A 10,797-nucleotide genomic window follows, 5' to 3' on the forward strand; every position below is an offset into this window, starting at 1 on the left:
ATCAGTAGTAACCTCTTCCTTTCCTAGTTTTCCTTTCCTTCCCCCTTCTTTAACTAACAATGTAGTCCAGGACAGCCTGGAGCTTGCTATATAGCCTAGGCTGGCTTTGAACTCATAATCTCCCCCTGCCCCTAGCCTCTTTGAATTTGCAATTACAGGTGTGCACCATAGCAACCACTTCTCAGTGATTTATTATTATTATTATTATTATTATTATTATTATTATTATTATTATTATTATTTTCAAGACATGTTTCTCTGTGTAGCTTTTGGAGCCTGTCCTGGCACTTGCTCTGTAGACCAGGCTGGTCTCCAACTTACATAGATCTACCTGCTTCTGTTTCCCAAAGTGCTGGGACTAAAGGCATGTGCCACCACTGCTGGGCAAAGTGAATTCTTTGCTGTAAAACTAGAAATGCTGGGTGTGGTGACACAGGACTGTAATCCCAACACTCATCATCAGGGTGAGACAGGAGAATCACATATGTATCTCAGGCCAGTCTAGATTACATCCTGGGACCCTATTACGCTTACACATGCACACAGAGAGACAGAGAGACAGAGAGACAGACAGAGACAGAGACAGAGAGAAATAGCTCCAGAAAGGATCTGATGATCTATTGTCTAGGTAACTTAGTTGAACCAACAAAATCTAGGATATAGTGAGAAAGGTTCTCTGCTTTTAAAGCTGACACCATGGATATTGCAGGGAATCTAGTCAATTTACCTTTAATTTTCTTTTCACCTCCATACACAGTGACCTGTCCTATGTTGAGAAATCGAGCAGTTGGTTACCCCTAAGTAGCCTCAGATGTCAAAATCTCTCACACCTCATTTTACAAACAAGTTAAGCAAGATGAAAGAGAGAGAGAGAGACAGACAGAGAGAGAGAGACCTCCATCCTCTGTGGACACAGCATGTAATGGAAGAGCAAGAATGAAAACAATTGCTCATCTGAAGTCAGGCAAGTCGGCTGTCTCTCCAAGGAAGCTGTCTTTCAACAGTGGAAATGCATAAGCTTGCCTTCTTTCCCCCTTTCTGGCCCCTCTTGAGATTTGTATCATGAAAATGTTTTGGCACCGTCTCCTCAGTTTCATCAGCAATGTTATCTCTTGTTTCCCATCTTCTCACTTCTCCCCTATACTTGGCACCGAAGTATTACAGAACTCTAACCACTGAAGGCTGTCCTCTTTCCCTTTGTACTGTGGGTGGCTGGCTAGGTCCCTATGAAGTCCTTTTGTGGTGGTTTGAAAGAAAATGATCCCCCAAAGGGAGCTGCACTATTAGGAGGTGTAGCCTTGCTCGAAGAAGTGTGTCACTGTGGGCGGTAGCCTTGTGAGGTCTTTTTGTGACCCTTAACACGGTATGACAGTCAGTTGACTTTCTGCTGCCTTCTGGTCAAGATGTAGCTAGCACCATGTCTGTCTTCATGCTGCCATGCTTCTGTCATGATGATAATGGGCTGAACCCCTGAAACTGTAAGCCTCAACCTCAATTAAATGTTTGCTTTGGGGGCTGGAGTGATGGCTCAGAGGTTAAGAGCACTGACTGCTCTTCCAGAGCAGAGGTCCTGAGTTCAATTCCCAGCAACCACATGGTGGCTCACAACCATCTGTAATGAGATCTGGTGTCCTCTTCTGGTGTGCAGATACACATGGAAGCAGAATGTTGTATACATAATAAATAAATTTTTTTTAAAAAATGTTTGCTTTGCAAGAGTTGCTGTGGTGTCTCTTCACATCACTAAAAATCCCTAAGACACATTTGTTCCTGTGAATTAACTTTTGAAACACAGGAAGGAATCAGGTACACTATGTTTCTAGGTTTAACTTTTAAGTAGATTTTTTTTTTTTTTTAACAGAATCTCACTCTGTAGCCTGAGTTGAACTGGAACACCGTGTAGCCCAGGCTGGCCTTGAGCTTGTGGAAATCAGCCTCCCAAGCACTGAGATTACAAATATGAACATCACAGCTGGCAAAGCATTGCTGTTTTCAGAAACTGTTAACAGTTTCCTTTTTTTTTTTTTTTTTTTTTTTTTTTTTTTTTTTTTCCTTTTTTGGTTTTTCAAGACAGGCTTTTTGTGTGTCGCTCTGGCTATCTTGGAATTTACTCTGTACCAGGCTGGCCTCGAACTCACAGAGATCTATCTGCCTGCCTCTGCCTCCTGAGTGCTGGAATTAAAGGTGTGTGCCACCATGGCCAGGAAAGTTTCTTTACTCTAGAAATTATTGATTTATCTCAGTTTTTGTTTGGTGGAAGCTTGTGTGACGCAAACCTTTGGAGTTAGAAGCAACCTTCTAAGAAAGTTAAAAGGAACTAAAATTGTATGTGGAAGAATAATAAGAATATTCATCATAAACCGGGCGTTGGTGGCACATGTCTTTAATCCCAGCACTCAGGAGGCAGAGGCAGGCGGATCTCTGTGAGTTTGAGGCCAGCCTGGTCTCCAGAGTGAGTGCCAGGATAGGCTCCAAAGCTACACAGAGAAACCCTGTCTCAAAAAACCAAAAAAAAAAAAAAAAAAAAAAAAAGAGTATTTATCATAAATAGATCTAAAAGTAGTTGATTGAATTGTAAACTTCTCCCAGATAATAAAACCTATTCTGAACATAAAATAACCCTCAGCTACCACCCAGGCCCACATCCAGGGCTTTGAGTTGACCCATCTCAACATCTGCTGCATCTATGACCTGCCTGTGAAGGGATTTGTCCTATAGAACCATAGCTGTAGGATCTCCATGACTCAGGGCAAAAGCAGGATAGCTGAGAGGAGTTTCCGTGAGCGTCCAGTACTGGTGATGTTGCAGAAGCCAGAGGCATTGAGATAGACCAACAATTCATTGCAACCAACATTTGCAACTAAAACTGTTTGGACAAAAGGGTATACAAGACACACTGCAGCTTCCAAAGCCAGTAAGACAATTAAGAGGAGATGGAGAGGTGGGAAGGATGGAGGAGTGAAGTGTTTTGCTGCTGTTGGGTTTTGTTGTTTTGTGTTTCTTAATTAATGTTTTTATTTTCTTTACGGGGGATGCTGCAAGTGTGAAAGGCAGATATGGAGGGACTGGGAAATGAGAAGGATTAGGGTATATGATGTGAAATTCCCAAAGAATCAATAAAGAATCTTTAAAAAAAGAAAGACACAATGATTGTTAGTGAGGTATTATTTGTGAACTTCTTGTAGCTTTCAAATTTTCTACAAAGAGTCATTTTAAAAAATATTAGCATTTTTCTCTTCAGATAGTCTCACCTCAGAACAGTGTGTGTATGGGGGGTTAGTTTTCATCTGGTAGGAGAGGAGGAAAGAGTTATGAATCCTCAATTCTTCATCCTTTGTCAGGAAAGCCCATGGAGTGTGGACTGAAAATCACTGGATTTGGTTCAGCTCTATCACCTGGCAACTCATGCTCTCCGCCCCACAGCTGTGTGGGCGTTGTGCAGGCAGCTCTCATCCCACACTGACTTGTTATACAGCTCCTACTGTACTCACCTGCATACCCTCCTTCCCGCCCCCATGGCGGGGCTCCCCCTCTGTTATCACTCTGACCTCACCTTTTCTTGCTCTGGGTATCTTGGCAAACATGTGACTCATCTTTCTATTAGTTGGTCTCCCAGGCACAATGTTTCACCAAAGGACTAATGAGGCTAGTTTTGTCTAAATATAAAAAACTGTCATATATATATATATATATATATATATATAATATATATATATATAGGGGTACATGCCTGTAATCCCAGTACTGCACTGGCAGAGTCAGGGGATCATAAGGATTGAGTTATAGGCAGCCTGGTGCACGTAGAGATGTACCATCTCAATAAAAAAAAAAAAACAGAGCAAGGGGGTAATATTACTGGTGAATTATGAAGAAAAAGAATCCAGTGTATGCCCTTCTGCTCTTGTTTTCCCTGAGATGAGACCTCATTTGTCTCAGGCTGACCTTGTACTTGTTACGTAGCTGAAGATGGCTTTGGATTTCTGTTCTGAGAATCAAACCCAGGGGGGGGTTGTTTGTTTGCTTGTTTTGCTTTTTTTTTTTTTTTTTTTTTTTTTTTGAGATAGGGTTTCTATGTGTCCTGGAACTGGCTCTGTAGACCAGGCCGGCCTCGGTCTCACAGAAACCCACCTGCCTCTTCCTCCCAAGTAAGTGCTGGGATTTAAAGTGTGCATCCTAGACAAGACAACCTGATCCACATCCACAGTCCCTCAATGTTTGCTTTGTTTATTCTCCCTTCCAAACAAGCAAGGTTAGCAAAGAATCAGATAAAAACAAACGCCTCCACTGAAGAGCTACAATAAAATTGTGACTGAGCTAGCATGATAGTACATGCCTTTAGAGAGGCGGAGGCAGGTGGATCTCTGTGAGTTTGAGGCCAGCCTGGTCTACGTAGTCAGCTCCAGGTCAGCCACAACTACATAGTGAGACCCTATCTAGAAGCTGAATACCAAACCTCTTTCTAATACAAAGACCTTCTAATCATTAAAGGAAAGCTGATCGAAAAAATTCAATATCCAAACTAGAAATATCTAAAAAATTTTTTTTAAGATTTATTATTTTATGTTTGTTTGTAAGAATGTATGTATGTATATATGTATGTATGTATGTATGTGGCTGCATGTACACTCGAGTGCAGGGACATATGGAGGCCAGAAGAGAGTTTTAGATCTCCTAGAGCTGGAGTTACACGCAGCTGTGAGCTGCACAATGTGGGTGCTGGGAACTAAACTCGGATCCTGTGTTCATGCTCTTAACCATCCAGCCATCTCTCCAGCCCCAGCTCCATGTTTTAAAATTTTTAGTTACATAATGTGTTAGAGACATTCAGGGGGGAGACACATGGTTAATTTTATACCTTCTCTTGAGACAAGCTGTCATGTAGTTTAGACGGGCCTCAAATGGTCTATGCAGATGCAGTATGGTCTTGATCCCCCATCCTTCCCCTCAGCAGTGCTAAAATCACAGGCCTGTGCCGTCTTGCCCAGTCTATGTAGTGCTGAGGGTGAGTCTCAGATATTTGCATGGTAGACAAGCACTCTATCCTCCGAGCTATACCTCCCACTCACCAGCAGTTGTGGCACATGCCTTTAATCCCAACACTCTGTAGGCAGAGGCAGGCCAATCTCTGATTTCCAGGTCAGCTTGGTCAACAAAGTGAGTTCCAGGACAGCCAGGGAGACACAAAGGAACCCTGTCCCCCCAAAACAACAGTAATAATAAGAATGATAATAATAACAACACCCAGGGGATGGTTTCACATGCCTTTAATCCCAGCACTCAAAGGCAGAAGGAGACAGATCTCTGGAAGTTCAAGGCCATCTTGGTCTACAAAGTGAGTTCCAGGATTGCCAGGACTATGTATAGAAATATTGTTTCAAAAATATGTATATAAAAGAAATAAAAATAAATAGGGCTGGAGTGCTGGCCTAGTGGATAAGAGCCTTAGCTTTTCTTCCAGAGGACCCAGGTTCAATTCACAGTGCCCACATGGCAGCTCACAAGTGACTGTAATTCCAGTTCTAGAAGACCTGACACTCTCACAAAGACACACATACAGGTGAAACACCAATGCACATGAAACAAAAATAAATAAATTTGAAAAAAAGGAAAAATTAAAACACTAAGATCACAAAACAAAAAAATGTAGGGCACAGTTATATTAAATGAGGGAACTATCACATACAAATTTATTTCTCACCAGTTTCACTATTAATAAAAGAAGCATGAATTACAATAAATTAGAGTGTTTACATGTCAAAATATCAACTAAAATATATCAAATTTAATTCTTAAAAATGTTCCAAGCTAGGCATCGTAGCTCACACCTGTAAATTCTAGCATTCAAGAGGCCCAGGCAGGATGATTGCTATGAATTTGAGGCCAGCCTTGGATCAGTGGTAAATCCCAGGCTAGTCTAGGCTATAGCGTGAAATCAATGTTCAAAACTCTGACTCTAAGCCGGCGTTTATTGCGCCTGCCTTTAATCCCAGCACTCAGGAGGAAGAGGCAGGTGGATCTCTGTGAGTTTGAGGCCAGCCTGGTCTTCAGAGCGAGTGCCAGGATAGGCTCCAAAGCTACACAGAGAAACCCTGTCTCGAAAAACAAAACAAAACAAACAAACAAACAAAAAACGCTGATTCTAATTCTTTTTTTTTTTTTTTTTTTTTTTTTTTGGTTTTTTCGAGACAGGGTTTCGCTGTATTGCTTTGGAGGTTCTCTGTAGAACTCACTCTGTAGACCAGGCTGGTCTCGAACTCACAGATATCCTCCTGCCTCTGCCTCCAGAGTGCTGGGATTAAAGTCATGAGCCACCAACGCCCAGCATGACTCTAATTCTTAAAATTTATCCTTAAAATGTCTAAATTTTTCAAAAAACAGAACAAAGCTGCTTTATGTTACATATAATAGTAAATTGTAGAGTATTAAATATTCCTCCTGCAGAAGATTCCTCAAATAATGGTAGCAGTGCTTGGGGAGTTCTGTCTTGGCAAACATGGTTATGTTGGAATAGGAATATAACACAGGTGGAGAATGTGCATAGCATGGATTCAGCCCTGGGCTCAATAGCCAGCGCCACGCTACAAAACTAAACAAGAAAAACTCCAAGATCAACTACAACTAAAAGTACAAAAGTATCACTAATGCTTTTGAAATCAAAGCAAATTGGGCTTCTGACATAGCTCGGTTGGAAGTATGCTTGATTAGCCCCTGGAAAGTCCTGAGTTTGATTCCCAGCACTGTACAAACTGGCCATGGTGGCACAAGTTTGTAATCCCAGCACTCCACAACTAGAGATGGGGATGGATACAAATTTGAGGCCAGTTCTGGACCAATCAAGGATACATAGTATAAAACTGTCCCAAAATCCTGCAGGGGCAGAGGAGAGAAACTCTGTCTCTTCCCACTCTCACCCACCCTTCCTTTTGGTTGTGGGGCCGGTCTTGGTACATGTCCCAAGCTTTCCTTATGTTCTTGGCAATGCAGCTGTCTCAGCCTAGGCTGGGATAGAATTATAGGCATGTTCCGCCATGACCAGCTTCCACTGTAATTTTTCTCTGGTTGGTTGGTTGGTTTGGTTTTTGGTTTTGACATTGGATTAAGGGTTTTTCTTTTTGTTCCATTTTTAGGATTCTTTAAATTTTTCTGTGATAAATTTTCATTTCTCTTATAGTTTTGGAAATTATTATTTAGACCAAGAGGTGTAGCTTCGTGGCAGAGCCCTTGCCTAGCATGCCAAGATTCAAGCCCCAGAAGGGCAGAGATACAAATAAACAAATAGACAGACCTTTAGCATGGGTATAGGCTCCATTCTGAGGACTCTTTGTGCTTATTAGAAGGGGTAACTCACGGGTTGGGAAATCTGAATGACGTCTTGATTGCCACTCTGATAGTTTGTCCTGTTGAAATCTATCTTGTCCTTTAATTACAGTGCTCTGTGTTAAGCAACTAACTAGGCAGAAAGTAAAAGGAATTGCTGAGTAAAGAGGAATTAGAGAGCTCTAAAACATTCTCAGTTTCCCCACAGAAAAAATGTGGGTTGGCTATGAAAGATATGACTTCATCTCCTTCTGAATCCGTAACTGCCATTACGATGGAGGCTTCCTCCGAAAGAGAAGGCCAGTCAGGTGACAAACCCCCTGGATGACCGCAAAGCCTGTAAGTGCAGCGTTTGACCTAGGTCCTAGGCCTTTCGACTAGCTGACATTGCTTCCTTTAATTTTACATACATTGCCAGGATAATGCACAGACACTGCAATATTATGTATAATAAAGGCAAGTTGGACAAATAAAATGTAACACGATGAAAGAATAATTTTTTGCAGTATGAAATAGTCACTTGTGGAATGTTGCACAGCAATTTAAAATGAAGTAGACTTGCTGAGCATGGTGGCTCATTCTTGTAACTCTAGCTGGAGGGGGGGCGGAGCCGAAGGACTGAGTTCTGATCCAGCCAGGGCTGCACAATGAGACCCTGTCTCCAAAGGAGAACAAAACCAGCTGGAAATATATAGCTTAGTGGATTGAACGCTTGCCTCACATGCAGAATTGTGCCTTCCTGTAACCCCAGCTCTGTAGGGGGAGAAAACAAAGGGGCCACCAGAGCTGGAGACTGACACAGTTCAGACAGACCCTGTCTCCAAGGACTAAGGTAGGGGGATAAAGAGCATCTTCCTCAAGCCACTGGGCACACAAAGGAATACACAAACGGAACAGAGAGAAAGGAGAAAGGAAGAATGAAAAGACAAGAAGGATGGGGAGGAGACGAGGAAGTGGGAAGGAGGAGGATGGAGGAAAAGGAAGGCGAAGGGAGAAGGAGGGAGAAAAGAGGTGGAAAGAAAGCAGAATTTGCAGCAGCTGCCGCCACATATTTCGAGGCTCTTCCCCAGAGCTGACCTGCCTGTCTAGAGAGAGGGTCGCTGGACTGGACCACATTTGTTAACTGCTGCAGGCCACAGTTAGTTCCAGGGCTTGAGACAGTTCATCCGGTAAGGGCACTTGCCGCTCACAGCCTCGGCACCCTGAGCTGGAACCTACAGGATAAAAGGAAAGAACCGACTTCCATATGGGTCCTCTCACCTCCACATACTCTGCTCACAAACACAACGCTGCAGGAGCTTTGCTTTGCTTTGTAATGAAATTACATAGGCTAAATATTTATGAGTCAAATGCCAATTTACCAAAGAGGACCCATTTCTAGAAAGCACACTATGAGGCAAGTATATAGACATTAAGAAAACCACTGTACACCCATGGTCTCAGCACATGGGGGTGGCTAAGAAAGGAGAATGGTAAACTCAAGCCAGTCTTGGCTACACAGTGGAGGTGGGGGAGGAAGAAAAAAGAAGCCTCATAGTCCTGTCTTCCTCGTGGCTCTGCTTCAAGACCAAGTGCTCCTGAATGGAGAGTCGCTTGTTAGTGACTTGCTTAATGGAGAGCCAGTTGCTTGTTAGTGAATTTTTTTTTAATGTTTTACTCTTTGAAACAGGCTTGCATGGAACTATAAAGTCAAGGTTAGCCTCAAACTCATGACCCTTCTGCCCCTGCTCCCCAAAAGTTATGATCACAGGCATGAGCCATCTCATCCTCCATAAATTTTGCTTTTCTGACAGTAGAGGTCTTCATAACTACGACTTTGATCCAAATTGTTTTGTTTGTCTGTTTGCTGACTTGTTTATTTTAGAGTTGGGGACCTCACTATGTTGACCAGGCTGGCCTCGAATTCACAGAGACCCACCTGCTTCTGCCTCCTGAGTGCTGGGATTAAAAGAGTGCACCATCACCACCTGTCTTAACGTTTCTTCTTCTATGGTATCATTTATTCACTTAATTCTCAGGGTTCTAAGAGTGACACTGTGCATGCTTCTCCACTAGAGGAGCCGAATGCTTTTACAATATTCCTTACCTGACAGGCAGTGAGATGTAGAATTTTGTTTCCCAGAGACTTGTGATTGAAAAAGAAAAAGAAACATATCTTTATTTTCCCTGTCAAAACTTTTATGAAAGTAGACAACACAGAGATGATGTGTTGACATTCATAACTGACTGTTTACTGGATTTTTCTCTTGGAAGCAGATGGTCCCTTTGTTCATTTTCCTTTAGAAGAAACTGTAAGCATTACTTAAGGCCTCCCATTTATCAAGGACTTGCTCCAAGAAAGCAAGAATGCAAGAATGCTCTTTTCTTGGTGTGTGTTTATGTGTGTGTGTGTGTGTGTGTGTGTGTGTGTGTGTGTGTGTGTGTGTAGGTCAGAGGACAACTTTCTGTAGTCATGTTCCTTCTTCCATCCTTTAATTCAGGGGTCAACTAAGGTCATCAGCCTGGCAATCCAAGTGCTTTTACCCATGATCCATCTCTCTACCTTGCCTCACTTTACCTGCCTTTTTTGAGACATAGTCTCATGTATTCTAGACTGGTCTCAAACTTCCTATGTGGCTAAAGATTACCATGAGTTTTGGATCCTGCCTGACTCCATCCCAGCCATGTTTTATTTGTTTGTTTGTTTGTTTTTGAGACCAGTTTTCCTGTGTCCTTCAAGTTTGTCTCAAACTCACAGCAATCATCCTGCCTCGGTCCTCCAACGGCTGGTATTACAAGAATACACTACCATACTTAGCTATCTCAAGTATGCCCTGGTACATCTCATTTAATCTCCAAAAGGAATGGGTTTTATTTTTGTTTCTAGGTCAGGATTAGGACTCAGGATCACAGGGTGACTCAATGGCAAACATTTACTAGGTTGTCAGTTTGAGGTGACCCCGGCATCTACCAGTTTCAAAAATTCCTAGGTCCATACATTAAAAAGGAAAATCCCTAAAGAGACTTTAAATAAATTGTGTGACATTATGGGCATTGAAATCATGAGAGGAGCCTGGTGGTGGTGGCGCTCGCCTTTAATCCCAGCACTTGGGAGGCCGAGGCAGGCAAATCTCCGTGAGTTCGAGGCCAACCTGGTCTACAGCGTGAGTGCCAGGAGAAGCTCCAAAGCTACACAGAGAAACCCTGTCTCAAAATACAAACAAACAAAAAAATCATGAGAGGAAAAATTTTCTGGTTCCCAAACAACAAACACCTTAATCAGTGATGAAAAATACATGTTCTGAGCTTTCTGTATGGGGAAAATAACATCTAAACAGTCCAGACAGCTTTGCCCCAACATCCACCTATGCTATGGGGTGTCTGCGGAGCTGGGAAGGAGACACTAAAAATAACAACATTAAAGTCTTGTTTTAAAGCCTACCTTTTAGAATGTGTATTGTGCGCTGATGAACACACAACTAAGTCTTCCTGAATGAGGCA

The sequence above is a fragment of the Cricetulus griseus genome, chromosome 2, assembly GCF_003668045.3.
Source record: "Cricetulus griseus strain 17A/GY chromosome 2, alternate assembly CriGri-PICRH-1.0, whole genome shotgun sequence".
In the NCBI taxonomy this organism is placed as follows: domain Eukaryota; kingdom Metazoa; phylum Chordata; class Mammalia; order Rodentia; family Cricetidae; genus Cricetulus; species Cricetulus griseus.